This window comes from Rhinolophus ferrumequinum, chromosome 22 (assembly GCF_004115265.2).
Source record: "Rhinolophus ferrumequinum isolate MPI-CBG mRhiFer1 chromosome 22, mRhiFer1_v1.p, whole genome shotgun sequence".
NCBI lineage: Eukaryota > Metazoa > Chordata > Mammalia > Chiroptera > Rhinolophidae > Rhinolophus > Rhinolophus ferrumequinum.
Window position 1 is genome coordinate 16,433,074 of NC_046305.1, and position 27,237 is coordinate 16,460,310.

The 27,237-nt window shown below is 40.2% G+C and overlaps 1 long non-coding RNA gene across 1 annotated transcript; it reads right to left on the reverse strand.

The window, feature by feature from the left end:
• Positions 1-21,731: 21,731 nt before the first annotated feature.
• LOC117015431 (uncharacterized) lies at positions 21,732-26,805 on the reverse strand. The gene is made up of 3 exons (XR_004421709.1): positions 26,712-26,805; positions 25,825-25,915; positions 21,732-24,303 (listed from the first exon to the last, which is right to left on the reverse strand). It is a non-coding gene; the product is annotated as an uncharacterized LOC117015431 (long non-coding RNA).
• Between the last annotated feature and the right edge of the window lie 432 nt (positions 26,806-27,237).

Below are 27,237 nucleotides of genomic sequence, written 5' to 3' on the forward strand. Positions count from 1 at the left end.
AAAATTCAGATAATACTTCCAGAATGAAGATATGTGTAAATGAAAAATACACTGAAAGAGATCAGAAAGTCCAGCAGTGTTGTCTAGGGCAAATGAATCATATCTTTTTATCTTTGATACTATTTGTCCAGCTATATTAATTAAAGGCAATCTTTCCTCAGAGGGGTTTGATGAAATGGTATTAGAGTACATGACTAAAGAATATTTTTGTGGCTTTTCTGAGGAAGACTGGAAAGATGTTCGTACAGGCCTCCTCCAATCCTAGTTTTGTCTTGAAGCTCTCTCAGTGTACGCTTTATCTAACTTGGCTGTCTCTCAGTTTCAGTTTCTGTCCTTCCATTTCCTGCCACCAAACAGGAAACACATTTGGCGTCAAGCACTGTATTAGACCTGGGGGAGATTTTTAAAATGTTTGAGATAGGACCCTGGTCCTCAGGGATGCCATACTCTAATTAAAGAGAAAAGATAACAGTACCATGCAGTCAGAGTGTTGAGCAAGTGGTACAGATAAGAGGCTTGATGGATATCCACAGGAGGAAGAAGTGCCTTTCTGCAGGAAGCATTCTTGGGAGGAGATATGAGTTGGGTTGGGCTTGAGAGGCTGCATACTTTGAAAAAGAGGGCACTGTTAATTATAGCTGTACTTGTGGAAGATTTTTCAGATAAAACTTCTGCAGGAACCAGGGCCAGAGGTTATTACAGTTCCCCAGTGACAGATCTAAAGTCCACTGGTGACCCACAAAACAGGGTAGCTGGATGAGGTGAACGGGGTAGGTTAGAACAGAAGAAGGGGTTGAAGATGACTGTGCAGTCTGAGTCTGGGTGACAGATGGCTTCATTTATAGGACTGAGGAAGTCTGAAGGGAGAGCTGGTTTGGGGACAAGGTGTTATTTGATTGTAGGCATGTCAAGATGTTGGCAGCAAATCTGATTCAAAATGTCCATCAGGCAGTATGAGTGAAGTATTAGGGGCTAAGAGTGAGGTAATGATAGAGTTGTTAGCCCTGATCAGTGAAAGGGGAGGGTGTGAGAAGTCACTGAGCAAGAGCCACTGACTCTTTCCACAGGGGAATTGCTTTAGTTAATTCTTTCGCAGCTGAAGAGAGCCGACAGTTATTGAGCCAATACTCTTTCAATACTTGATGTTAATGACAGTGAATGGGATGACCTATATTAGTACCTACTTGGTCCCACTCCTGTTTATTGATAGGATAAAATATGCTTGTAACACACACACACACACACACACACAGACACGAGGTCATGCAATTAAGTTCGCGAACTCATCCTAGAAAACCTGCTACATACTTCATTGCTGAATATCACTATGGTCACCTTCCAAGTACTCCCCTTGGGAAACTGCACCGATGCCAGCACCTAGTCCACACTTCAAAGAAATTTTGGAACTCTTTTTCTGGAATGGCCATCAGAGCAGTTGTTTTCTTACCCTTGATGTCCTGAATGTCATCAAAATGTCTTCCTTTCGATATTTCCTTTATCATCGAGTAAAGAAAGAAGTCACTGGGGGCCAGATCAGGTGAGTAGGGAGGGTGTCCAATACAGTTATTTGTATATTGGCTAAAAACTCCCTCACAGACAGTGCCCTGTGAGCTGGTGCATTGTCCTGATGCAAGAACCATGAATTGTTGGCCAAAAGTTCAAGTGGTCTAACTTTTTCCCGCAGCCGTTTCAGTACTTCCAAATAGTAAACTTGGTTAACTGTTTGTCCAGTTGGTTCCAATTCATAATGAATAATCCCTGTGGTATCAAAAACAGTTAGCAACATCGCTGCAACAAGTTCGCGAACTTAATTGTTAGACCTCATATATCTGTCATCCATTAGGTTGGTGCAAAAGTAATTGTGGCTTTTGCATTTATTTTTAACCTTTTAAACCATAATTACTTTTGCACCAACCTATTATCTTATCTATCTGTCTGTCTATCTATCTATCTATCTATCTATCTATCTATCTATCTATCTATCTATCTCATATACTTTGTGATCCAGACCAGGGCATATCTGAGGTGAAAGGAGAGCACAATTAAATCATGCTAACTCCACATGTGTGATCCTGGACCGCCCTAGGCAAAGGGGTAAGTATAGAAATCCTGCATATTGAGGAAGTGTAACCTAATGGTGAAGAGCATTAAGGGAAAAAAGAGAAGCCTTTAATGTTTTATGAGCTATGTGAACAAACTACTCAACCTCTCTAAGCCTTTGTTTCCTCATCTGTAAAATTTAAGATAATATCCTTCTCCCTTTACAGTGCTTTTTAACATACCAGCCAGGGTCTGAGTATATTTCTTGTTTTAAAGAATTCTGAGGGGGTGGCTGGTTAGTTCGGTTGCTTAGAGCGTGGTGCTGATAACACCAAGATTGCCGGTTCAATCCCTGGATGGACCACTGTGAGCTGTGCCGTCCTAAAAAAAAAAAAAAATGTGTGTGTGTGTGTGTGTGTGTGTGTGTGTGTGTGTGTGTATAAATGTTTTTAAAAATAAAGAATTCTGGCAATGTAGGCAAAGCAAGTCTCCCCATTTACTCATCCTAGTCTCACTGCCCTTCATAGAAGTGAATAGAAGTGATTGCTCTTGTCAGTTTAGTATGCATCTCTGTTTTAAAAAATGGCCTCTGGTGTTGTTTCTATCTGTTTAGAAAAGTAATACATTGTTATTATAAAAGCAAAAAGAAGAAAAAAAAATCAACCACTCATCTCACTACACAGAGATACATACTTTAGTGTATTTTCTACTAGTCTTTTATCCATGTGTATATTTATTACATAATTGTAATTTTAGTGCATATATGGTTGTCTGTCTTTAAAAAATTTAACATTATGTCATGGACATTTTCTCATATTACTAACAATTTTTTGGAAACATTTTTAACAGCAGCATATTTCTTTAGTTAGATGTAGTCCCAAAATTTCCTAACTATATGCTATAATGGAAATTTCCAACGTTTTTGCAGTTATAAATAATGCCAAGGTAAATTATCTTTTTTATATCTCTTAATGTTTCTTTTTCTCTTTAGTATGCACCTTTCTTTTTTTAATTAATTTTTTATTCTGATAAAATACATATAAAATAAAATTTACCATCTTAACCATTTTTAAGTTTATAGTTCAGTGGTATTAAATATATTCATATTGTGCAACTTTTACCACCATCTCAATTTCTTTAACTGTTTTTTTTCTTTTTCTTATTAAATTTATTGGGGTGACATGGGTTAGTTAAATTACATATAGGTTTCAAGTGTTTCTTTTTTGACCACATTGAGTGTTTTTGTTGCAAGAGAGACTAGGTACCATGTTAATTATTGAGTCCACCATCTGGATAAGTGTCTTACATCTCCTGAGCCATTTATATGAAAGGAATAATGGCGGGGCACGATAATAATGAACACGCATCTTTGGTTACTCACTAATGCCATCTGTTCAGTAAAACATTAATGGCTTATGTTTTTGACCTGTGAGAAGTACTTTCAATTACTGTTCATTTATTTGTCTTTTTTGCTGTTTGATTCTACTAGACTGCTGGATCCTTTGAATATATTGTTCATTGTTTGGAGTAGCAAATGAGCTCTCTGGTTTCCAGCTGACTTAAGCATGATGGTAGAAAAACAATGATTAAAAATAAATACCTCCCTAAGCTTTGGATGTTGCACTGAATATAGAATGAATGTTACAGGAGGGACTAAAATTCCCACAACCTATTTGATTAATAAATCACAAAACTTTTGAGTTATAGACTGAAGGATTTCATCAAGGATTACAGATGGAAACAAAAATATGAAAAGGATCAACCTAATCTGAAATCAAATAACTACTAAAATTAGAAAACCTTTTCAACATATGCAAATGCAAAGATTTTTTAAAATTAAAATACTCAGTTTTGACGGCGACTGAAATAAGCATTCATGGAAAGCTTATTGGCCAGTGAGGATGTAAATTGATTTCATTTAGTCATTTTGGAAATAAATATTAATGCCTTAAAAATCTACCTTCTCTTTGAACCAGTATTTATACTTAGAGAAATGTATCCTAAAGAAATAGTTATTACTGTAAGACTCTGGTAAAGATTAGTGACAAAAATGTTCAGTCAGCATTTTTTATACGAAGAAATAAAGAGAAACAATCTTAACATTAATTTATTCAGTCAATACATATTTACTGAGTCCTGCTATATGCCAAATTCCATCATTCCTCAAATCTGTGGGCACAATGGTGAATAAGGCATGTTCAAGTTCCTGCAGTCCAGATGGTACATCCATCCAGTCCTCCAGTCTCATGCCTTCCAAATACCTAAACATCTGACCAAGCCATTAGCACATACCATTGATACTGTATAGATTTAACCTCAAGCCATCAGTATTTGCAGGCTATCTGATCAAAGAGATCTCTAGTTTCTGTTCACAGGGAAATTTCCCTTCTTTACAGTCCCTCAGGGGAACCCCTAAAAGGGTGTGAAACATTTCAGCAAACTTTTCAGTTGGTGCTAGAATATCCTGCAGAGGCTTCTCTAAACCTAGCTCAAGATATTTCCTTTGTAGTCAGTTATTAATGGGCCACTCTTCTGGAGTCCCCAGTGTCGGCGGAGGTGGGCTGACATTAGGTCAGAAGTAAACACGCTGGAAGGATGAATCAGTCGCTCATGCACCTTACACTTTCAGAAGGTGTTGTGCTTCGAAGCCTGCAGAAAAACACTTCCACTCGATAGTGATACGGTGTGCTCAGTGATGTGGTAGGCGAGGCAGATGAGATACCACACTCGTAACGGTCAGCTTTTGTCCCGTGATCTGATAGTCTGTCAGAGTTCAACAGCGAGGGAATAATGAAATTCCCTTTCATTATTCAGAAAGGGAATAATGACTTTCTGAAAAGGGCATGGCCTTTATCCAAAACCCTAGAGGCTGCCACAGGACTCTTTTATTTGGGACTTGCCATTGGCTCTATTCAACATCTTTATTTGTCTCATTTGATATTTTAAGTACTATTGGATCAGATGAATCACCAAGGCCAAGTAGCATTGTTGCTTGAGCTGTGGTTCATACTGGATAGAAAGTCCTGGACTGATTTGTGCCCTGCTCAAAGTGAGCAGCTTTCAGGTCACCCAGGAAGTGGATCGGAGAAGCACATTTATGGGAATGTCGCCTCCCAAATCCAAAAGAAGGCCATAACACCTTCAGGTTTTTTTTTCTTCCTCTCATTGAGGGGAGTAGAAGGTTAGCAACCTCACCTGCACTTGGAGGGGGAGGGGTGTTCTCTCAACTCGTCCCATATCAGTGACCCCCAGAAACGTCCCTGAAGTTGCAGATCGATATTATACCTTTCATTTTTTCCCCTTCCCCTTATATACATTGTCTTACCAAGGTATCTAGTGTAACAAATTTTTTTGTCATTTGGAGGATCAGTGAGATATGAGATGGTGCTATATTAAGGGATCCATTCACGAGACTTCAGCACAGATCCAAGAAGTTGCCATAACTGAGCGAACACGAAAATAGGGATGTTGGTGTCTGCATACTGAAGAAAAGACAAAAAGCATACTCCTGATTACTAATTATATATCAGGTACTAAGGACCAAAGTGACTACCTCTAGAAGAGCAGGTACAATTAGAGATGTGACTTGATGAAATTTAGGCTAATCTAGTGTTACTCTTCCCGCTGCACTGCTCAAAAGCACGATAACTGGAGATGGGATAAGGATCACCATCCCTGCTTCTTTCCCATCTTTGATGGCGGACTAATCTTTCTACGAACAGTGAACAGTGGGAGTTCAAAGAGTTTTTACTCGTCCATTTCTATCATGATATTCCACAGCTAGGGAACTAATGGGCAGATTCTGCCCAATTCTGAGAATGCTCATTCCAACTGTACACTGAGAACTGAAGCCACGTGACAGGTTTGTGTCGCCCTGGGCGTATGAGGAGGTGGCCTTATCTGATATGTTAATCCCTAACTATGAACGGTGTAACACTGGATGGGATGGGCCTCTGGGAATGAGAACATTTTTAATACCAGTGTCACTAAAAATGAAAAGGACTGGATATTTCCCTTTCTGCGATGCATAGTTGTCTTGTCACATGGCCATACTTCCTGTAGTTTCCATAGGAAAATCCGGAAGGAGGTGGTATAATACCTGCTTTCATGAGATTGTAGGTTTCTTCCTCAAAGTTGCCTTCGCAGTTCTATGAAATGCTTCAGATCAGGAGAACGGCTTCCTATTCTAGTGGCTCCAGTCAGCCCTTTGTTTGCCAGACCTAGAGTTTTTATCATTATATATAAGTCAAGTAGGACCTTAGTGGGCTACCCACCATTTCAATCGAATTGGCCGCCTAAAAGGATCATCCAGAAAGTCTGACAGTCCTGCCCATTATGAATCTTGCATTTGTCTACCTTGCATTGACCATTGCATACCAATACTCAGCCTCTGCAATCCGAGAATCCTGGGATGTTCGATGAAATCAGCCCATTTCCACTGGAGCATCTTTGGCTTATAGAAAATAGCCAGGTGAGAGCTTATGAGAACTTTAACCAAGACGGGAACCATTTTATTCAAAGGAAGATTTGAGGCTTTTTCCACTGACAATGGACTCCCAGGGGTGGTGGAGTTCAGTGGAGTCGCTCCTGAATTTTCTCCTATGTCCTGATTCCAATTCTTGGGGTTTTAGTCTTCTATTATTTCTACCCTTAGTTTCACCCCACGGATCTGCCTAGGCTGTAAATTTAGCTGATATTGTAAGTTGGCAACCTCTGAGATCAATCCTTGACTTTGTTTTGGTCTGTTATAGTCCTACAGGAAAAGAAAGATGAATTCATACAGGACCATTTTAGAAATCCCTTGATTATTGGTCTGTATTTTCAGCAATAATTTCCAGGCTTGAGCTTCTCTTTCTTTAAGCTATCAAATGCCATTAAAAAGAACCACCCATCTTCGCTATCTTTACATTCCTTCATTCTTTTTACACAGTAATTATGGGACAGTGGCTCTTCCAATGCCTTGCTTCAAAGAGCTTTTCATTCCAGGTGACCACTGGTAATAATCGGATTTGTCATTTACCCCCGGCTGCCATGGGCCAGCAGGACCTCACTCATTAACATCAAATGGATTTTTATTGTGTTCAGTCACAATTGGGTCAGATGATAACTGTCATTTGACCCAGCTACCAGATTGCCCTTGTTTCCTTAAGTGTCTGTTGCTTGTAAGTATACCTGATAGAGGTATCTGCATGATTTAGGTTCTGTGATAGGCAGAACGATACCCACAAAGATGCCCCCATCCTAATCCTGAAACCTGTGAATGTGTTAAGTTGCATGGCAAGGAGAATTAAGGGTGCAGATGCAATTAATGCAGGTAGTCAGCTGACTTTAGAGATGGGGGGTTATTCTGGATTATCCAGGGGGACCGGATGTAATCACAAGGATTCTTAAAAGTGGAAGAGGAAGGTAGAAAGTCAGAGGAAGATGTGATGAGGAAGAATTGTCAGAGATGCAACGTTGCTGGTTTTAGAGGTGGAAGAAAGAAGCTTCTGAAAGCTGGGAAAGGTAGGAGATAGGTTCTTCTCTAGAGCACCAGGAAGGAATACAGCCCTGTTGACACCGTGATTTTAGGACTTCTGACTTCCAGAACTGCAAGGGAATAATTTTGTGTTGTCTTAAACCACACGGTTTGTGGTAACTTCTTACAGCAGCAATAGAAAACTAAAGCAGATTCTTAGTTTCAAGCCCAGAAAACTAAATGGTTATTTTAAGTGGAAGAGATTTCTTAAAAGAGATTTATCAGAGAGCTCACAGAATTTCCAGGGGAGCTGGAAGGCGAGGCCCGAGGCTCGCTGTCAGAAGGAACACCACTGGCTTCCTGCAGACGTGGTTCACTGACCAGCCATGGCCCCCGGGGGGGGCGGTGCAGAGCCACTGAGCTTGCACCGTTGGTAGCAATGCTGGGCCTCTGACACTATTGCTAGAACTGCAGTCTCTCTGCCACACATCATTGTGGGGCATTGACAGAGCCCCAAAAAGCAGTTTCCAGGCTCTCGGCCTCACATAGAAAGGTGCTGGCTCAGGTAGTAAATGGCCGTCGACTGTGATCAAATGGCCATCAGCTGTGGCTAGTTGGCCGTCAGCTGTAACCAGTGAGCCATTGGCCACGAATATAACTGCTGTGGCTAGGCTAGCAGAAAAAGGGGGAGCTAGCAAGAAGATGGTGGCTGAGTCTGCAAGCGGCACAGTGAGGGTTGAGAATTGTGTTGCTCCTGGTTCCTGTGTCTCCAACCCAGCCGCCAGTGAGAATATAGTGGTATGACTCCCCTCCCTACCTATGGCTCCGTGGGTGTTCCTTTTTGGCCTCACCATGTCCTGCGTTCTTATGTGGGGAGTGGGAGCTGAGACCCTGCAGGCCGCCCTGCGTGACACTTGGCGTAGTCGGCAGGATGCCCCGCACGACAAATGGCGCAGTGAGCAGGGTATAGTGTCGGCCAAAGCTCTCCGAAGGGCGGTGGAGCAGTTTGTGCATATGAACACTCAGTCTCAAGAAGACCAGGAGGAGCAGCTGCCGGAGAGCTGGACCCCGTGGAGGGGTGGAAAGACGTGGATGGTTCCCCAACCAGCAGAGGCCGGAGAAAGCGAAGGTCGTTGGGGCCCCATGGGCTGGAAAGTGCTTGCTGAGGCAGCCCTGATGCAGGACTTGTAGTCCCAGGAGGAAATGCTTGCTGAGTCCTCTGTGGGAGCTGAGGGTGATGTCAAGGTCATCCCTCATCCCCAGGACAGCCCTGGCGAATGACTATGGACTATGGGGAATTGCCTTCTATCCCTAATTTAATGGACAGCTTGACTATTTGTTTGGGAACATACCACCATGTAGTGGAACTGGCGGATGTTTGCTTTTGTGTCTTGACCGGCCACCATTGACAATATGTAAGCACCTTGACTGTGAGCCGCTGTTGTTCCAGCACAGTGCCATGAGAGGCCCAGAGAGAGTGGCAGTGCCCTGAGAGCCCTGGCTGAGCCCAGGAAGTCTGGCTGAGCCCAGAGAGAGTGGCAGTGCCCTGAGAGCCCTGGCTGTGTCCAGGAAGTCTGGCTGAGCCCAGAGAGATTGGCAGTGCCCTGGGATCCCTGGCTGTGTCCAGGAAGTCTGGCTGTGTCCAGAGAGAATGGCAGTGCCCTGAGAGGCCTTCGTGTGCCCGGGGAGACTAGTGGTACCCTAAGAAGTCCAGGAAGTCTGGCTGTGCCCAGAAGTACTGGTGGTGCCCTGAGAAACCCTGGCTGTGCCCGGGAGACTGGTGGTACCCTAAGAAGTCCAGGAAGTCTGGCTGTGCCCAGAAGTACTGGTGGTGCCCTGAGAAACCCTGGCTGTGCCCGGGAGACTGGTGGTACCCTAACAAGTCCAGGAAGTCTGGCTGTGCCCAGAAGTACTGGTGGTGCCCTGAGAAACCCTGGCTGTGACCAGAGAGCTTGGCTGTGTCCAGGAAATAGCATTCACCTCCAGGCTCCTCGCACAGGGCCCCTCGTGGAAGACGCTTGTCGCGTAGATTGTGAGGCGAGACCCTGTAGGGGTGGAGTGTGGGGACAGAGCCCCAAAAAGCAGTTTCCAGGCTCTCGGCCTCATATAAAAAGGTGTTGGCTCAGGTAGTAAATGGCCGTCGACTGTGATCAAATGGCCATCAGCTGTGGCTAGTTGGCCGTCAGCTGTAACCAGTGAGCCATTGGCCACGAATATAACTGCTGTGGCTACGCTAGCAGGAAAAAAAAGGGGGAGCTAGCAAGAAGATGGTGGCTGAGTCTGCAAGCGGCACAGTGAGGGTTGAGAATTGTGTGGCTCCTGGTTCCTGTGTCTCCAACCCAGCCGCCAGTGAGAGTATAGTGGTATGACTCCCCTCCCTACCTATGGCTCCGTGGGTGTTCCTTTTTGGCCTCACCATGTCCTGCGTTCTTATGTGGGGAGTGGGAGCTGAGACCCTGCAGGCCGCCCTGCGTGACAATCATCTTCTCCAGAAATAGATCTTGTGCTGTCTCCACATCTTTGGGTCATTAACTTCCAATCAAAACTTGGAATCTGTGTGTCTATCCCGACTTGGCTGTTAGGCTTGCAGCATAGCTACAAGGGAGGTTGAGAAAATGAACATCTGGAGTATTTGGCTTTTCTACTCTGCTTCTAAGCTGGCCAATTCCTCACTGAAGGTGACTCAGATGCTGGTTACCAGGAACAATGACTAATGTCTGCCACAGCACCTCCAATCCCAGAGGAGGAGAGATTCTCTCTGCCTCCCAGATGTGTTTCATCTTGCTCAGGTCCTTTGTCGGACCCTGTAACCAATTACTCTTTAAGGTGAGTGGAAGTTCACTGATTGGCTGATTTGGGACAGGATCCTTGACCAACAGCCCTTGATAGAAAGGTGCTGGTACGCAAAGGAAATGTGGTTCTGTTATCTGAAGGGGAAAATGGAAAAAGCCATAGTTTGGTGAAAAGAGCTTGCAATTGAAGCTGGATCCATCTGAGTTAAATCCTAGCTCTACCACTTGCTTGCTTGCAAAGTTGAATTTACTTGAATACACTTGTAGTTTACTTGAGGAGTTAAGAATCCCGATTCTGGTGCCAGGTTGCTTGGTGTGTGCCCAGTTAATGTCAGTTGTTAGCTGTGTGCATTTTGTGCTTCCATTTCCTCTCTTATAGCATAGCATGGTTATAACAATAGTACCCACTTCATAGAATAGTTGTGATTAATACATGAGCTAATAGGTATAATGAGCTTAGAATAGTACCTGGCATATAATAGCCATCACTGATTACTATTATTATTGTAATATAACTCAGGCACACAAAGAAAGGAACTAAAATTTTTATATAACTGATCTAATCTAGTTGTCAAACTCATTTCTGGCATTGGTGTGGGTTGTGGGAGAAAAACTGAAAATTGCTAGTTAAGAGGTAACTTAAACAGTGTCTTTTAGATATAAAGGCAATTAGTTTAAAATCAAACTCCTTATGAAGCTGTCTTCCCCGCTCCCTTTTCCTTCCCTAACGTGAAATGGGATATAAGGACAAAGTGTAGCCCATCATGGTAACAGAATTGCGCTTGGACTCTCTTCTGTGTCCTCTCAGCGGTCTGGTGTGGCTGGTCAGATTTTGTCCCAGGGTGTCTTGAGCTGGTTGCCAGTGAAAATATCTGGTCCTGCTTTTCGGCATCAAACTGTTAGGTGCCCCTGAGGAATTTGGACCCTGCCACAGCCACTTGACACAAAGTCCCTGCTTATGGTGGCCCTTCATCTGGACTCCAGGCTGCGTGGCTTCGATTTTCTTGGGATGCCCAGGATTTCCATTTGTTTGCTCTCTACATCCTCTGCTGGTCCTACGCTGTAAACCCTGTACCATGTTTAAAATGGCATGTAAAATGCCAGTCTTCTTTGAGCGCTTTGCATTTTTTAAGGCTAGTCTTTTGAGAAGTGAGGAAGAAGTCCCTCTGTACTTGGATTCCTCCAGCCCATTTGAGTGTTTCTGTTCCACTTGCAGACCCATCTAGGGTTTGGACCCCTTGAGGATAGTCAGAATACTTGAATCTGAATTCCTTCCCTTTTTTTTTCTCTCCTCTCTCATCTCCAGCTCCCCTAGTAACTAACCCCTTTTTTTCCCCTCCTTTCTCTGAGTTGGGTGTTACATCGCATCCTGAGTTCTTTCTGGCTTCATTTCCCTGCTGTATCTTTCAAGCTGTTGTTCTTCCTATTTAAAGGAAAGCGTTTTGAGTTTGCAAAAATTCCATTCCTTCGCAACTAAACCTGGTGATCACAACTAAACCTGGAGCTAACAAATGTAATTTGCAAGTTAAAGCTGAATAATAACTTCTCGGTTCTTTATCCCTCCTCAGAAAGTGCTACATGCTCCTGATTTTACTGGGTCGGAAGCAGCAAGGCAAGTATACCTGTTTAGTATTTTCAGAACATTATCCCTGTTCCACCAGCTATGCAGCAAGTACTTGATGACAAGCTATTCTTGTTGGTGTATGTATTAGGTTGGTGCAAAAGTAATTGCGGTTTAAAAGGTTAAAAATAATTGCAAAAACCGCAATTACTTTTTCACCAACCTAATAAATATACTTGTTCAAATGGAGCACATACATAATGCATAACTTTATACCTAAGTCTTTGAGTCGTCCAGGAATATACTAGAGCCCTCCCTCGTGCATTCATCAACAAATATGTATTGATAGTCTACTATGTGATATGCCTTGATTTAAGTGTTTCAAAAGTTCTTTTTTTAGCGTTTTGGCCAAATAGGCAACTTTGATTTTAAAAGGGAAGTTTCTACAAAGCACCCCCAGGTTCTTCAGTAACCTAAGTTGGAGCTGGCTTAAGGTGGACCAGGTAAATACCAAATCCACATAGTAACAAATAACTTTTTAACATAGAGTCCCGGTTAAGTGAGGTCAAATTGCTTCCTCTGACCCCCACTTAGGAGTATTAGCTAATTACGGAGTGAATAGTGGGGATTTTGGGAGTGGTACTGCAGACCGCTCTGCCTGATCAAAACCAGCACTATGGATAGGTTCTTGGATCTCCTGTTGGTTTCCTTCTCCTTTCCGCTCAGCCATGAGCTCTGACATTGGCCATGGCAGCAGAGGGAGGGCTAATGGCAGGGCCACTTAGCTCACTGATTTTTGAAATGGGAAGCCATTGGTAGGATCCGTGTCTGTCTGTTCAAGGAGACAAGGCATTGTTCCAAGTAGCAGTGTCCTGACTACGTCTTTTGGACCCCTCGTTTTCTATTTTTATGTAAGTTGCAGTATAATTGGACTTTAAATAGTGAGAAGGTCATTGAGAAAGCAGGTAGTTGGAAGTATCTTGATTATACTGTACTGATTATACGATACTGTACATATCGTGTGGATCATATTTATCATAGCTCGTTAATCAGATAATGTATAAAGTTCAAATATATAAGTTAATTTTACCAGTTCTCGGTAATGATACAAATATAACCAATTTTTCCAGAGATCATATGAGTTTTTTTGTATGTGTGAAGGAGATTTTAAGTGTTTTGCTATATGGGAAATGGCAATTTTTCATGTGCAAAAGCAGCTTTTAGAAAGATAGCAATAGATATGTCAAGATAAAACGGAAGATGCTTGCCCATGTAGGAAAATGTCATATGTAGCCAGATTGGCTTATAAATGCAAAAGCTTCTTATAGCTCTTTTGATTCTCTGAAACATGTTTTTTTTTTTTTTAATTTTTGTTTTTTTTCCCCCCTGTGAGCTAAGAAAATTCCATAGGTAGCTCACCAGTTGTGACATGCCTGCTATGAGGACTATTTCTTTGGAAAATGTTCTCATGTTACCTGTACTTCTGGGACTATGAAGTCAAATGCCTAAAAGATTCTTTGGAATGAAGATGACTGAGACATTTTCCAATTTTTGGACTCATTCTGGGCAGCATATATATTCCTAAAAAAGCTGTTTTAACCTATTTATTTGTAACCATTTTTAACATAGCAAGGTATCTTATTATTTAAAGGCACTTCCAAGCAAGTATCGAGAGCAAAAGTAATTATCTTGCACTTTGACTAATCACATCCTCATTTAGCTCTTTTATAATTATTTTCTTAAAAGTAGGACATACCTGCTTTATCTTTCATGTAAAATAAGGTATCTGTAAAGTGCTAGATTTTTATTTATTGATATATACAGTCCACAGATGGTAACTGTACATTTTGATGGGTTTTGACAAATGTATGCACCTATGTGACCAACATCTCAATAAAGATATAGAACATTTCCACAGCTTGTAAAATTTCCCACGTGCGTTTGCAGTCAGTCCCCTCCTTCCCTCCCAACCATTGTTTGGATTTCTATTACCATAGTTTAATCGATTCTTGAACTTTCTATACATGGATTGTTTTCTTGAGTCTGGATTCTTTTGCTCAACAAATATTTTTGAGATATTTGAGATTCATTCATGTTGTTATGGGTATCAGTATTTCATCCTTTTTTATTGTTTGGTGCAGCATTCCATTTTGTGATTATACCACGATTTGTGTAACCATTCTCGTATTGATGGAGATTTTAGTTTCCAGGTTGGGGCTATTATGATTAAAGCTGCTGTGAACATTTTTATAAAAGTCTTCGTGTGAATATGTTTCCACTTCTCCTGGGTAAATTTCTAGGAGTGAAGTTTTTGGGTCATAGAGTGGAGATATGTATAATTTATAGAGAACCAAAAAATGGTTCTCTGAAGTGGTTTTGCTGCATTCTTCTCTCCCACCAGTAATATGAAAGTTCTAAATGTTTTGTAGCCTTGCCAATATTTATTTATATTGTCAGTTTTTAAATTTTAGCCTTTTGAATGGTATGTGGTAGTATCTTATTGTGGTTCTAATTTGAATGTCCCTGATGACTGATCATGTGCTTCTTGGCCATTTATGTGTCTTACTTCCTCTTTTTAAGTATATTTTCAAGTTTGCCTATTTAAAAATTTGGGTTGTCTTTATTGAATTAACAATTGATTTGTGGTTATTCTTTATATATTGTGGCTATAAGTCCTTTATCAGATATATGTGTCACAAATATTTTCTGAGTTTCTGGATTGCTTATTCATTTTCTTAATGTGCTTTTGATGAGCAAAAGTGTTTAATGAAGTCCACTTGATTATTTTTCATTTATGATTGGACTTTTTTTAATCTTGTCTACAAAATCTTTGCCTATCCCAAGATGATAAAGATAGTTTTTATGATCAATCTTTAATATTTATTTTATGGTATGAAATAATTCAAACTATGTTATCTTCCACATGGATACACGTTTTTCTTTGCACCATTTATTGGAAAGACAGTTTCCCTTACTCAATTGCATCGACAGTCAGTTCTTTATCTAGCATGGATCTTTCTTTGGACTCACTGATCTATTCGAATATCTGTCCTCTAATATTATACCATTTTAGTTACTGTATAGTGAACCTGGAAATCAGTTAGTATAAATACTTTTATTTTGTTTTCCTTTTTAAATGTTGTCTTGACTATTTTTAGACCATTTTATTTTCATATAAGTTTATAGAAATAGCTTGTTAATTTTGATTAAAAAAAAAAAAAAACCTTGTGGGGTTTTGCGTGTGATTACCTTAAGTCCATAAATCATAAATGACTTTGGGGAAAATTTGCCATATTAATAAAATCAAGTCTTTCAATCCATGAACATTACATATCTCTTCATTTATTTAGGACTTTAAGTTCTCTCAGCAACATTTTATAGTTTTTAGGTTAAATTTATTCACATTTTTGGTTAAATTTATTCCTAAATATTTTTATGATATTGTAAATGGTATTTAATTTTTTATTTTTTAAAATTTTTCAATTGTTTGCTGCTAGTATATAGAAATGTAACTGAGTTTGTTATATGGACGTTGCAACCTGAAACCATACAACATCATTTATTAGATATATTAGCTTCTTTATAGATTTCTTAGGATTTTCTATTTACAAAATCATGTCATCTACAAATAAAGACAATTACAACTCTTCTGATATTTATGCCTTTTATTCTTTCTTGCCTTATTGCACTGGCTAAGAGTTCCAGTTCACAAAGTTAAATAGAAGAACCATTCTTAGAAAAAAATTGTTCCTCATGTTAGGAGAAATATATTAGTCTTTCACCACTAAATATAATGTTAGCTGTGTTTTTTATAGATGCCCTGCAAAATATAGCTGTGTTTTTTATAGATGCCCTGCAAAATAATAAGATTTATATTATTATCTTATCTGCCACCAATTACACAGAGCTCTTAAAACCCTTGCAAGCCCCTGAGTGATAAGGATACTTAGAGTATCTTTTGTTGTAATATTTGGTCTTTGACCCCCAGTTCATGACACAGAGCTCCTAAATCCCTTGGAATTTCCTGGGTGACAGGAGCTTCTCTTGTTCTAATGAGGCAACTCTTGGTGGGCTCAGTATCTCCTGGATAATCATTCAGGTGACTTCAGGATGCGGACTGGTTATCAGAAAGACCAAGCATGATTAGAAGCTTGGAACTTTTAAGCCTTATTAGAGATTGAATTAACAATCCATTAAGCCTATATGATGAAGCCTCTACAAAAATCTCTAAAGTACAGCGTTTGAAGAACTTGTGGGTTGGTGAGCTCATCCATGTGCTGGCAGGGTGGTGTATCTCACTCCTCAGGGACAGAAGCTCCTATGCTGAAGGCGCTTCCAGACCTCACCCTGTGTGCCTCTGTCTCTGGCTTTTCACCTGTATCCATTGTCATATTCTTTATTAATGTAAGTGTTTCCCAGACTTCTGTGAGCCATTCTAGAAAATTATTGATCCTGAGGACGGGGTTGTAGGAACTCCCCAATTTATAGCTGGTTAATTAGAGATACAAGAGGCCTGAGGTTGCATTTGGCATCTGACATGGGTGCATTCTGTGGGACTGAGCCTTAATTTGTAGGATCTATCTCCGGGGAGATAGTATCAGAACTGAATTGTAGGACACCCAACTGGTGTGAGGGAATTGGTTGATGTGGGGGAAAAAGTTCATACATTTGGTGTCAGAAATGTTGGTGAGCACAGAGGAAAGAAAAATAGTTGATTTTTATGCTCTTTATCAAATTTAAGATGTTTCTGTTCCTAGCTTCCCAAATTAATGGATTTAAATTTTGTCATATTTTTATGCTTTTAATGAGATGCTATTGTGGAGAACTACACAGCATGACTGCTTTTGCCTTTACAGGAAAGAGCTCATTGGTCATGATGCATTATACTCTCTATATTACTAGATTTGATTTACTAATATTTTGTTAAGAATTTCTGCATTTATATTCAATAGAGTTATTGGTATTTACTTTTCTTGTAATGCCCTTGTCAGGTTTTAGTATAAGGTTTATCTGGGACTCATCAGACACATTGGGAAGTTCCCTCTTTTTTTCTGAGTTGGCATAAAATTGATTTTAATTCTTCCTTAAATGTTTGATAGAAATGATCAGTGAAACCATCTAAGCCTTGAGGTTTCTTTGTGGGAAGTTTAAATGTCATAAAGTTAAATATCATTAAGAGTTATAGAGCTGTTCAGAATTTTTTTTATTACTACTTGTGTCAGTTTTCATAATTTTTGTTTTTGATGGACTTTTCCCCACTTCATCTAAGTCAGAAAATTTATTGGCATGAAGTTTTTCATGTTACTCCCTTATTGTTCGCTTCAGGTTTACAGGGTCTGTAGTGATATGTTTATTCCATTCCTGGTATTGGTAATTTGTGATTTTTCTTTATCCCTTTTAATTTTTTCTTTTCAGGTCTAGCTTTTGGCTTTTTTATTTTATATATTGCCCGTTTATCATTTCATAGTTTTCCATTCTTTTATGTTTTCTTTCTTCTAATTAATTTGAGTTTAACAGGTTCATGTTTGTCCACCTTCTTTATGTAGAAGCTTAGGTCATTATTTTTAAATGTTTATTCTTTTCTAATATAATCATTCAAAGCTAGAAATTGCCTTCTAAGCACAATTTTAGCTACATCCCACAAATTTTGACTTCATTTTGCTTGGGATATTTTCTAATTTACATTTAAACTGCTTCTTTGACTTATGGATTATTTAGAAGTAGGTTTTTTAATTTCCAGATTCTGGAAATTTCTACATATATCTATTGGCAAAAATCTATGTCTATCTATATCTGATTTCTAATGCAATTGTGTTTTAGTCAGAGAAATACTCTCTGTGATTAATTGATTAATTTCTTTGACATTTTTGAGATTTGATTTATGCCATATCTTCTGATCCTTCCAGATATTTGTTCCATGTGCATTTGAAAAAAAGTGTTTTATAAATATCAAGTAGATCAAGTTGGTCAAATTTTCAATATCCTTATTGATTTTCTCTATTTGATATGTTAGCACCATCACTGAATGAAGAATGTATACACCAACTCTGTAGGTGTGTCTCTGTTTCCCTTCAATTCTGTCAGTTTTTGCTTTATGTAGTCTGATACTGTTATTAGATGCACACATTTAAGACTGCCATATATTCTGAATGAATGGACCCTTTTATCATTAAAGAGTATGCCTCCTTATCTCTGGTAATACTCCTTGTATTAAAGTCTACTTTGTCTGATATTAGTACAATCATTAAGAAAATGATAGACTTTAAGAGGCTTTATGTTCATTTGTCTCATCTGCCAACCTGCTGTCTATTCCCCCTGCTGTCATTTGTCAGGCAGTGTGAGTACTTTGGTGGGATACAGATGGTATCAGGTATTGCTGGTCATTGCAGTTTCTTAAAATTGTGCTGTTTTGAGATCCATGCAGGGCAGTAGCACAAGTAGTTTGTTGGTTTCAGGCTGTATGAACAGAATGGCTTGGCTTTATCTACCTTTGGAAATGTTTTTGATCTTTGCTTCCACCAAGCTAGTAGATGTTTTATTTTGCCTGAGAGAAATTAAAAATTTTAAAGTATTTTCAGGTGGTGTCAGCTCGCTAAGAATTGCGGAGTTCATTTTTCTTCAGTTGTCTTCGTTTTCAATATTTTTACATAGTAGAAGGATTCTATGGCATTTTGATTTGAAAAGTTTGACATTCACTGCTTGAAATTCCAAACGTCTTACTTAAGGCAAGTTATAAAATATATCCCCAGAAAAACAGACAGTGATATTTATCCTAATCTACAGCTCATGGAATTTTATAATTAGGTATGCCCTTAGAGATTATCTGTTCCTACTTGATAATTTTCTGTGTAAAGAGATTGAGGCTTTGAGAAGCTGAATGATTTGCCTAAAGACATTCAGCTTGCTCACAGCAAAGCTGGAATTTGAACCCTGGACTCTTGTTACCAGTCTAATGTGATTCTTGATTCAAATATGGCAAATTTAGAGGGCATTTAGAAAGACTCCAAGATTCCAAACTAATGAGTCGATACAGATCTTTACTAATATAAGATGTTAAAATGATTTAAAACCTTTAAAAAAATGCTGTTATAAGAATTTCAGCTAGCAGGGTTTACCTTCTATAACTGAGTTTAAATTCAAGCAAATATGTCTGAAGAGCCCATAAATCCTTGTCAAGTACCAAATTATCTGATTTAGAGAAGATATCATTGCCTTCTTTATTGTTGAAGAGATACAATATCAATTTGTACAGCTTTCAAAGATTACAAATGTTTCATTAGATCCTCACAAACAACACTGTATAAATAATAGCTGACATTTACTGAGTGCTTCGTATGTGCCAGTAAGTTGTCTAAGTGCTTTCTATCTATTAACTATCCTTACAACAGCCCTCATTACTGTTATCCTCATTTTGTAGATAAGGAAACCATGGCACAGAGAAGTAAAGTAACCTGCTTAAGGTCACACAGCCTTGAGGCAGAGCTGGGACAGGCCCTAGAAGGGATACTTTTAGCCACTTTATTATAGGATATCTTAGGTAGGCAGGGCAAAGGCACAGATTATTCTTTATCTTTTTCCCGTGAGTACCTTTTTCCCCTGTGCTGCTATTTATCCAGAACCCTTTACCCAGGTACCCCTTCCGGGACCATATGATGCATTATACAACTTGGCACTGGCCATGTCTAAGGCATTGGGGAGAACATTTCTCAAGGTATTAGGAAAAATCATGATAATTTTTCTTACAGCTAAAATGAAATAAAATCATTAGCTTTTTGACTTTGCTATATGTGAGCCTTCAAATTACAGCAATTAAACCCTTACACGATACATCTTGTTTTCCGTTTAACCTTTTAGTACAAATGGGTCTTTCCTCTATTACACTATTCAACTTGCCAACATTTATTTTTTAAAAAAATTTACAATGTCATATGATTCTTTTTCTTTATGCTAAAAAAAAAGAAGAAAATCAAGAGACTGAGAAGACAAGCCACACACTGGGAGAAAATATTTGCAAAAAGACACATCTGATAAAGAACTGTTATCCAAAATTATAAAGACTTCTTAAAACTCAATGATAAGAAAGCAACCCAATTAAAAAATGGGCCAAACGCCTTAACTAACACCTCATCCAACGAGATATACAGATGGCAAATAAGTATATGCAAAGGTGTCCCACGTCATACATCTTCAGGGAAATGCTCATACAACAATGAGATTCCACCACATACCTATTAGGGTGCCCCATATCCAGAACACTGACAACACCCACTGCTAAGGAGGATGTGGAGCCCAGGAACTCTCATTCATTGCTGGTGGGAATGCAAAATAATACAGCCACTTTGGAAGACAATTTGGCACATTCTTGCAAAACTAAATATAGTCTTACCTTATGATCCACTAGTCGCATTCCTTGGTATTTACCCAAAGGTACTGGAAACTTGTGTCCACACAAAAACCTGCACATGGGTGTTTATAGCACCTTTATTCATAATTGCTAAAACTTGGAAGTAACCAAGATGCCCTACAATAAGTAAATGGAGGAATAAACTGACATTCATCAGACAATGGGATATTGTTCAGTGCTAAAAAGAGATGAGCAATGAAGCCATAAAAAGACATGGAGAAAACTTATGTGCATACACTTAAGTGAAAAAAGTCAATCTGAAAACGCTACATACTGTTTGATTCCAACTGTGTGACATTCTGGAAAAGACAAAACTAGGGACACAGTAAAAAGGTCAGTGATTCCTCGGGGAAGGGATGAGTAGGAAAAGCACAGAGGATTTTTAGGACCGTGAAATTATTCTGCATGGTACTATAATGATGGGCACACGACATTATACAGTTGTCTAAGCTCATAGGATGCACAACATCAAGAGTGAACTCTCATGTGAGCCGTGGACTTTGGGTGACGATGGTGTCTCATCAATTGTAACAAAGGTACCGGTCTGGTGGGGACATTGATAGTGGGGGAGACTGTGCACATGTGGGGCAGGTAGTATATGGGAAATCCTCTTGATTTTGCTGTGAATCTAAAATTGCTCTAGAGAAATAAAGTCTTAGAAAAAAAGATAGAAGAACAGAGATGAACAGAGCTAAGTGACCCATGGGATGGAATGAAGATGGAGAGGAATGAGCGTAGGAGAATGGGACTGGCTGAGAGACACAGGTGGAGATGAGTTCGGATTTATATTCTCTGTTTATTTGTGGAGCACTTACCATGAGCCAGGTACTGTGTGAACATCTGGTAAGTTAATTTTCACAACCACCTTATGAAGTAGGTGCTGTATTATTCCCATCCTATAGATGTGGAAACTGAAGCTTAGAGAGGAGTTGGCAACCCAAGTCTCACGACACGCAAGGGACAGAGCTGGGACTTGAGTCCAGATCGATCTGGCTCTAAGGGATATGCTCCTAATTATTCTACTGTCTGTGGGACGCTTGTGGGACCGTCTTGTTGAGATACCCACTAGGCAGTTTAGGAATGAATGTGCAGGGAACTAGAATGGAAGTGGCCACTGAGGTGAAGATTGACTGAAAAGACGACAGAAGAGATGACTTGCCACTTTGGATGCATTTAGGTGAGAGAGACACTGCGACAGAGAAGGCAAGGGAATGCTGCGACATATTCTTGTTGTAGACACCCAGGAATGCGCGAGTCATCAGTTATGGGTCAGCTTACCGCAGTCGTGTCTGGAGTCGGGATAAACTGTTACTGATTTGAACCACACTTCAGGCCTTTTAGGAATAAACGTAAGGCAAATCATCATTTGTCACCCGTTAGATTCATGACATGAAGTAATAGTATGCAGAATACCCTTAACAAGCTATCCATTGAAGAAAGCCATTGAAAAAAAAAAACAAAAAAAACTTCCCTCATTCTCTAATCAGGTCTTTATGACAAGTGTAACAGCCGAAGACATGGCTCTATTTAGGAAGATTTCATTGTGTCCAGGAAACTGGACTGTACTTACAAAGCTATCCATTTCCAATCAGGTGACCCAAACTTAGACAGGTACATAGATAGGACTGTTTTCCTTTTCTATTCAAAGTCCATACATTGAGGCTGCCTTATATACATCGGACCCTTACTGGTCCTTCAAACCGTCTTCTCTAGTTTGAGGAGAATACTGTAGTTTGAATCTGGACACCTACATAGCGGAGCCAGTGCTGTATAGAAAGTACATCATAGACCTGCTGAGACCTCAGATCCTCCCCTCTCTGGGATCAGGGCTCTGTAGCTTTGATCTTAAGATGAAATACATAAAATGAAATATAAAAATAAAGAACGCATGTCTTGCCTAGTTCTGTTCCATTAAAATTGTTGAGTCTGGAATGTCAGTGAAGCCCCATGTGGGTTTTCCGCCTCCCACCTTCCATGAAACTAACCCAATGATAACTTTCTTCATTTCTCTATACTGTCATCTTATACAGAGATTCCAGACAGTAATCAAAAGCAGCACCCAAATAATATGTCTTCACCTATCCTATTTTTTACTGTCCTTTAGAAAATTTTCATATCCAAAAGCATGTGAATTTTTTTGTTTTCAAGAAACAACAGGAGAAGAGGTGTGGTACTCTCTTCCTCTCCCCTTTTCTTCTTGGGAAGAGCTGCCCTGGGTCCGAGTCCTAGGTTTCATCATCGTTCCATCAGAACCAGCAGTGTGACGTTGACCAAGTGCTCAGATACACTGATCTGCGATTTCCTCCTCTGTGAAATGGGGATAACACCTAGGTGCTGTGGATTGTGAAGTTGCCATGAGATGGAATCTTCCATGTCTAGCATGTTTCCTGGCCTACAGTGGACTTCCGATACATGCTTGTGTGTTTCTTCTCCTCTCTCCCTCTTTATAACTTATACATCTCTTTGTTTTCCTCATTCTGGAAGGGAGAAGACTGAAAACATTTTGTGCTTAGGTAGGTCTTCAGTAGCGTGGGAAAGATTTTCCTTCGATTCTGCCTCTCACATGTTTTGCTCTCTGCGGCAGCCTGCCCTGCTAAGCCTCCTTGTTTGAAGTTGTACTCTGCTAGTCCATTTGCCTATTTCTCTCAAATCCTCCTTTCTCTTGCTTCCCCTGTTTCTCTGCTTTGTACACCTGGCTCATGCATTGCTACATCCACGAAAGGAAAAACGAAAAAAAAATAAAGGCAGCTAAAGGGGTGGGATACAATTGTCCCTTGAAACCCCTTCCTGCAATTCCCAGTCTGGAAACTGGGATGAGCACAGGTATATCACACAGTCTTTGTCTGGCAAAGTCGTTGTGTAGAATGGAGGTCTTCAGCCTTCTTTGTGCTGGGGTACACAGATGAATGACATTCTCATGCTTGACAAACCTCCTTGGAGGCAGATGTTACGATGGATTGCATGTTACAGACGACTCTCAGCTCCAGCTGTGTCTCCCGCCACAGCTCCCATTCTCTCCTACACAAGAAACATACGTCAATTTGAGTGAGATGATTCTGGGCACAGCCCTCAGTCTATCTTTGTGTATAAGAAAAGTGAATCATCCTCACTGCTTAGGACTTTTATCAATAACAGTTTACTGCCTCGTCTTTCACAATTGATTGTACCCGGGGGTCTCAAAACTGCAGTTGGTTGCAAATCGCTGCTTTGCAAAGATCTCTTAATCACCTGTAAAGGAAGGTACTTGGATTTGGTGGTTTCTAAGGTTGCTTTGAGCTTTAACATTCTATATTGTCCTCCCATTGTGCTACAAAGTCCCAGATCATACTGGTGATGGTTGCTTTTGAAAGATCTGGTATTGTGGGTTCAGTGATGTCCCCCTAAAAGATATGTTCAAGTTTTTACCCCCAGTACCAATGAATGTAATCTTATTTAGAAATAGTGTCTTTTCAAATGTAATGTAAGGTGGAACCTAGTCCATTGGCTGGTGTCCTCGTAAGAAGAGGGACATTTGAATGTTGACACAGACAGGAAGAGAAGACTACGTGTCAGACGTGAGTGATGCAGATACAGTCCAAGGAACACCGAGGATTGCTGGCAAGCTCCAGAAGCTAAGAGAGAGGCAGAGAACAAATTCTCTCTCAGGACCTCCAGAAAGAACCAACACTGCTGACTCCTTGACTTCAGACTTTTAGCTACCACAGCTGTGAGACATTACATTTCTCCTGTTTTAAGCCACCCAGTTTTTGGTAATTTGTTAATGGCGGCTCTAGAAAACTAATAAACCTGGCAAACTTTGGTGTTAGTTCATGGTGACCTATGTTTAAAGCTTCGTGTGCAGTCATCCCTTCCTTGTGCTGTGTGACAGGACGTGTCTTGCCAGCAGACATGCACATGGAAACCTGGAGTGTGAGGCTGCTTCTCCTGGCCTTTCCCCAGGGAGGCCTTCAGTCTTTCTGGTCTTTCCAAGGCACTTGCTTTTTCGGTTCACCTGGCACAGATCCTACCACCGTCCCTTGGTGGGAGTGACTTCAAACCTAGACTGGAACTGAGAAGAGATTTTGGAAAACAATTCTTGGCTTCCTTTAGCTGATCTAATTTTAATTGATAATTTTCATGTCAAGGTGATCACCAGGAAATTACTATTTTTTTTTTCTTTAAAAGACAGTATCCAGCAATCTCATGGCAGTGTCATTTTCTGTTGATGGGGTAATTTGTCCCTTTAGCAAGAGCTATTTCTTGAGTAATTATTTTGGGTGCTATGTGACAGGCTCAGCCTATTTCAGGACTCTGTGGCCATGTCTCATGACACGCATTTACCTGGAGGATAATGCATGTGGCAGGTGTCGCTGTGACTCATTTCTCTTCAGCAGCTCCCTGCACTGTTCGTGTGTTTAGCAGAGAGCAGCAGCACATGACAGGGATGGCTTGGAAGGTCTGCTACCAACGTGATTCTTACGTAAGACTCTTACGTAAGTAAGAGTCTTACGTAAGGAAGACGGTCCTTGTCTGTACCAAGCATCTTTTTACTCAGACTGGGTGTTTTTGGTGACAGCCCAGGAACTTCACTAGATGTGAGGAAATATGTGATAGCCAAGTGCTACACTGGATAGTTTTATATGCCTTCCAATTTGAAGCTGCCTTACTCAAACTAAAATGAGGTTATGTAAAGTTATCTTTGTGTGGTTCCTAAAATGCAGACTTAACAATCTAGACATTTGTATAGAAAGGGGTGAAGAGATATGAACTATTTAAATTTATTTAAAAATATTTAGAAAAAACCCTTCCCAAATTTACAAATCACAATGCATTTTCAAGCTGGTGACACATGTATTAAAATAATGTTCAAATCTTCCAAATTCCATCTTGTCCCCCCCTTCACCTGAAGTGACCAATATTTAAGAGTCTGTTGTGTATCTCATATCACTTTTTCTGTGGTTTGGGTTGTAATTTCAGATTTTACACAGATTTCTCTGTTTCAAAGCCATACCTACTCTCTGAATGCCAAGGTTTGTCATTGCTTAAGAAATAGAAATGCTATTTTAGTAATACTGCCTTTGGAACATCCAAAGTTCTGTGAAGACAAGGGTGTTTTCCCTATGTCACACTTTATTAATTTCTAAAATTCTTGAAAAGGTAAAAGTAGCCCCATAACTGTCTTCAGCTCTTTAATACCACGACACGAAATCCGGTTTAATCTTTAGCATTGTGGGAAAGCTCTTAGTTATTCATGACTTTCTTGTTGCCAAATCTAGTGGATTTCCCCCCATATTTATCATCCAGAGCTCTTGGTAGTTTTGGATTCTGTTGATCCACTCCATTTCCCCCCATTTAGTCTTTCTTTTAAGTGTTCCTTACCCATGGCTTCTATTAATATATCAATGCAGTTTTCTTCCCACTTCTATGGCCATGCTCTTTCAGATGTCTTTGCTGGTTCCTCCTCCTTTTCTTCCAGAAATTATGTACATTCCCTAAGATTGTGCCTGGGATCCTTTTGTCATTTGTTTCTGGCTTTCCTCTTTCCATCAGGACCTCAGGAGCCCCCCTCCCCCCAGAGCAATAATTTTACCTATTTTTGCTCATCTTCCTTTCCCACTTTATACCACAGCCTTCCGTGTTGCACTCTGACCTCTTCCCTCTCAGCTGATGATTGCGCCCTCCTGTAATGAGAAAGCAGGTCTGGAGGATGTGAATCCCCTTTACCTTCTGTCCACAGCAAGCTGACCTCCAAACGCACTCCCTCTTCCCTCCTCCTGTTTATGAGGAAGAGATCTGCCTTTTCTGTTAAAGACCAACTCTTGTTTATGATCCTACCCCTCTGTCGGTTCCAGGACTAGAACCTTGTTCTATGGATTATTGCCTCTCTGTGTGATTATTTCCAGCCTATCCCTCTTCATTGTTTGAAGCTCATACACATGCTCGGGTCTCCAGTCCATGAAAATGGCTGCCTCACCCGGGGTCCAGTCTCCCTGCCAACCTGTCTTTCTCTTTCCCAGCAAGGTCAAGTTTCCGTAAGGAAGAGTCTGCACATGTTCTTTCTATTTCCTCTCCCTTAACTCTTCCTTCAATTCAGGCTTTAATGTCAGCCTTCTGCCCTTACTGAGGTTTCCAGGGACATTTCATTGCCTCATGTCACCAGGGTGACTTAATTTCTCAGCAGCAATTGAGCCTGCCCACCACACCCTCTTTTTCCAGACTTTGCTCCTGTTTTCTAATTGTTCTTTCTTTGTTTCCTTTAGGGCTCTCCTCCTTCTTTCTCACTCCTAAAATTGTTCTTTTTCTTCTCCTCCTTTACCTCCACCCTCAGCCATTCTCCTCCTTCCTCTCCTCTCCCTCTCCTCCGTTTCTTCTTCCTCCTCTTTTATCCCCTTTCCCATTGATTCTCTCCTTGTGGCTACAATTTTGAACCCCATTTTTACACCATGGTACAAATGACAGACACCTCCTACCACTGACCTTAATGTCTTCTTTCTTGCTCATTCAGAAGCATGTATGAGAACCAGGTGAATGACAGGGCTTATTATAGAGATCACCTTGAATAGGTTTTAATTTCAGGAGAGAAGTAAATCATTTACAAACTTCAGTACTTTAACCTTTATTAGTGACGGATTTATTACTAGAGCGATATCTCACAATTGATTGGCACACATTAGTCTATCATGACAACCCTAGTGTATCATGACAACATGATTGGGAAAGGCCAGTATGTTAGGTGTTCAAATGACTGTTGAGTTGATTTGGATATAATTTTAGTAATCCTGTAGTAACTTCCTAGAGAATTTTGAACAAAAAAAACAATTTATTTTCAATCCCTCAAAAAACTCATGAATTTACCTATTTATCTTACACCTAGGTAACATTATTATTCTGTAAACATACTGGATTGGACGGCCGCTGTTCTCAATTTCTTAGAGTTGAGCAAGGAGAAAAATCCTACGCCGGGTCTTAATGGTTTTAGGTGTCTGAGAGCCCTACATTACAA